Source organism: Ceratotherium simum, chromosome 7 (genome assembly GCF_057802395.1).
Source record: "Ceratotherium simum simum isolate JZ-2026a chromosome 7, ASM5780239v1, whole genome shotgun sequence".
In the NCBI taxonomy this organism is placed as follows: Eukaryota; Metazoa; Chordata; class Mammalia; order Perissodactyla; family Rhinocerotidae; genus Ceratotherium; species Ceratotherium simum.
Window position 1 is genome coordinate 21,768,614 of NC_141906.1, and position 4,197 is coordinate 21,772,810.

Genomic DNA, 4,197 nt, shown 5'->3' on the forward strand with positions numbered 1-4,197 from the left:
ACCAAAATACTAATTACAACCCATCACCACACACATGTACCGAATTATCCCTTTCACCCTCCTCCCTCCTCCCTTCCCCTCTGGTAACCACCAATCCAATCTCTGTCCCTATGTATTTGTTTATTGTTGTTATTATCTACTACTTAATGAAGGAAATCATACGGTATTTGACCTTCTCCCTCTGACTTATTTCACTTTGCATTATACCCTCAATGGCCATACATGATGTCACAAATGGCTGGATTTCATCATTTCTTATGGCTGAGTATTATTCCATTGTGTACATATACCACAGCTTCTTTATCCATTCGTCCCTTGATGGGCACTTAGGTTGCTTCCAAGTCTTGGCTATTGTGAATAACGCTGCAATGAACACATGGGTGCATGTACCTTTACAAATTGGTGTTTTCAAGTTCTTTGGGTAAATACCCAGCAGTGGGATGGCTGGATCATATGGTAGTTCTATCCTTGATTTTGTGAGGAATCTCCATACTGTTTTCCATAGTGGCTGCACCAGTTTGCACTCCCACCAGCAGTGTATGAGAGTTCCCTTCTCTCCACATCCTCTCCAACACATGTTGTTTGCTGTCTTGTTAATTATAGCCATTCTGACGGGCGTCAGGTGATATCTCATCGTAGTTTTGATTTGCATTTCCCTGATAGTTAATGATTCTGAACATCTTTTCATGTGTCTGTTGGCCATCTGTATATCTTCTTTGGAGAAATGTCTGTTCAGGTCTTTTGCCAATATTTTAATTGGGTTGGTAGTTTTTTTGTTGGTAAGATGCATGAGTTCTTTACATATTTTGGAGATTAAGCCCTTATCAGAAGTATGGTTTGCAAATATCTTCTCCCAATTGTTAGGTTGTCTTTTCGTTTTGTTGATGGTTTCCTTTGCTGTGCAGAAGATTTTTAGTTTGATGTAGTCCCAGTTGTTTATTTTTTCTATTGTTTCTCTTGCCCGGTCAGACGTGGTGTTTGAGAAGATGTTGCTAAGACTGATGTCGAAGAGCGTACTGCCTATGTTTTCTTCTAGAAGTTTCACAGTTTCAGGTCTTACATTCAAGTCTTTAATCCATTTGGAGTTAATTTTTGTGTATGGTGTAAGGTAAGGGTCTACTTTCATTTTTTTGCATGTGGCTATCCAGTTTTCCCAACACCATTTGTTGAAGAGACTTTCTTTTCCCCATTGTATGTGCTTGGCTCCTTTGTCAAAGATTAGCTGTCCAGAGATGTGTGGGTTTATTTCTGGGCTTTCGATTCTATTCCATTGATCTCTGTGTCTGTTTTTGTGCCAGTACCATGCTGTTTTGGTTACTACAGCTTTGTAGTATATTTTGAAATCAGGGAGTGTGATACCTCCAGCTTTGTTCTTTTTTCTTAGGATTCCTTTAGCTATTCGAGGTCTTTTGTTGTTCCATATAAATTTTAGGATTCTTTGTTCTATTTCTGTGAAAAACGTTGTTAGAACTTTGATAGGGATTGCATTGAATCTATAGATGGCTTTAGGAAGTATGGACATCTTAACTATGTTAATTCTTCCAATCCAAGAGCACGGAATATCTTTCCATTTCTTTGTGTCTTCTTCAATTTCTTTCAGAAATGTTTTATAGTTTTCAGTGTACAGATCTTTCACCTCTTTGGTTAAGTTTATTCCTAGGTATTTTATTCTTTTTGTTGCAATTGTAAATGGGATGGTATTCTTAATTTCTCTTTCTGCTACTTCGTTGTTAGTGTACAGAAATGCAACTGATTTTTGTATGTTGATTTTGTATCCTGCAACTTTACCATATTCGTTTATTACTTCTAAAAGTTTTCTGGTAGATTCTTTGGGGTTTTCTATATATAAAATCATGTCATCTGCAAATAGTGACAGTTTCACTTCTTCCTTTCCAATTTGGATCCCTTTTATTTCTTTCTCTTGCCTGATTGCTCTGGCTAGGACTTCCAGTACTATGTTAAATAGGAGTGGTGACAGTGGGCATCCTTGTCTGGTTCCTGTTCTTAGAGGGATGGCTTTCAGTTTTTCACCATTGAGGATGATATTAGCTGTGGGTTTCTCATATATGGTCTTTATTATGTTGAGGTACTTTCCTTCTATACCCATTTTATTCAGAGTTTTTATCATAAATGGATGCTGTGTCTTGTCAAATGCTTTCTCTGCATCTATTGAGATGATCATGTGATTTTTATTCTTCATTTTATTAATGTGGTGTATTACGTTGATTGATTTGCGAATGTTAAACCATCCCTGCATCCCTGGAATAAATCCCACTTGATCATGGTGTATAATCTTTTTAACGTATTGTTGTATGCGATTTGCTAGTATTTTGTTGAGGATTTTTGCATCGATGTTCATCAGTGATATTGGCCTGTAATTTTCTTTTTTTGTGTTGTCCTTGTCTGGTTTTGGTATCAGGGTAATGTCAGCTTCGTAGAATGAGTTAGGAGCTTCCCCCACTCCTCAGTTTTTTGGAAGAGTTTGAGAAGGATAGGTATTAAGTCTTCTTTGAATGTTTGGTAGAATTCACCAGGGAAGCCGTCTGGTCCTGGACTTTTATTTTTGGGGAGGTTTGTGATTACTGTTTCAATCTCCTTACTGGTGATTGGTCTATTCAAATTCTCTACTTCTTCTTGATCCAGTTTTGGAAGGTTGTATGATTCTAAGAATTTATCCATTTCTTCCAGATTGTCGAATTGGTTGGCATATAGCTTTTCATAGTATTCTCTTATAATCTTTTGTATTTCTGAGGTGTCTGTTGTAACCTCTCCTCTTTCATTTCTGATTTTACTTATTTGTGCCTTCTCTCTTTTTTTCTTGGTGAGTCTAGCTAAAGGTTTGTCAATTTTGTTGATCTTTTCAAAGAACCGGCTCTTGGTTTTATTAATTTTTTCTATTTTTTTTTGGTCTCTATTTCATTTATTTCTGCTCTGACTTTTATGATTTCCCTTCTTCTACTGATTTTGGGCTTTGTTTGTTCTTCTTTTTCCAGTTCCTTTAGGTGCCTTGTTAGATTGTTTATTTGAGATTTTTCTTGTTTGTTGAGATAGGTCTGTATCGCTATAAACTTCCCTCTTAGAACTGCTTTTGCTGTATCCCATAAATTCTGGCATGTCGTATTTTCATTTTCATTTGTCTCCAGGTATTTTTTGATTTCTTCTTTGATTTCTTTGTTAACCCACTCGTTGTTCAGTAGCATTTTGTTTAATCTCCATGTATTTGTGGCTTTTCTGATTTTCTTCCTATAGTTGATTTCTAGTTTCATACCGTTGTGGTCAGAAAAGATGCTTGGTATTATTTCAATCTTCTTAAATTTATGGAGACTTGTTTTGTGGCCTAATATGTGATCAATCCTGGAGAATGTTCCATGTGCGTTTGAAAAGAACGTGTATTCTTCGGTTTTTGGATGGAATGCTCTGTATATATCTACTAGGTCCATCTGTTCTAGTGTGTCATTTAAGGCCAATGTTTCCTTATTGATCTTCTGTTTGGATGATCTATCCGTTGGTGTAAGTGGAGTGTTAAAGTCCCCTACTATTATTGTGTTACTGTCTATTTCTGTTTTTATGTCTGTTAATAATTGCTTTATATATTTAGGTGCACCTACATTGGGTGTGTAGATATTTACAAGTGTTATATCCTCTTGTTGGATTGTTCCCTTGATCACTATGTAATGCCCTTCTTTGTCTCTTTTTACAGTTTTTGTTTTAAAGTCTATTTTGTCTGATATGAGTACTGCTACCCCAGCTTTCTTTTCATTGTCATTTGCGTGGAGTATCTTTTTCCATCCCTTCACTTTCAGTCTGTGAGTGTCTTTAGGTCTGAAGTGTGTCTCTTATATGCAGCATATATATGGGTCTTGTTTTTTTATCCCGTCAGCCACCCTATGCCTTTTAATTGGAGCATTTAGTCCATTGACGTTTAAAGTAGCTATTGATAAGTATGTACTTACTGCCATTTTTTAACTTTTTTTTTTTTCTCAGTGTTTTAGTAGTCCTTCTCTGTTCCTTTCTTCTTCTACACAGAATTGATGGTCACTTTAGCTTGACCTCTGTCTGAAAGCTGTACTCTTTAACTCCCCTCCTCCCTCATGTTTTTGATATCATATCTAACCTCTTTGTTGTGCATTTGTATCCATTACGTTCTAATCATGGAAATAGATAATTTTTCCTATTTGTGGTCTTTTCTTTTCCCCT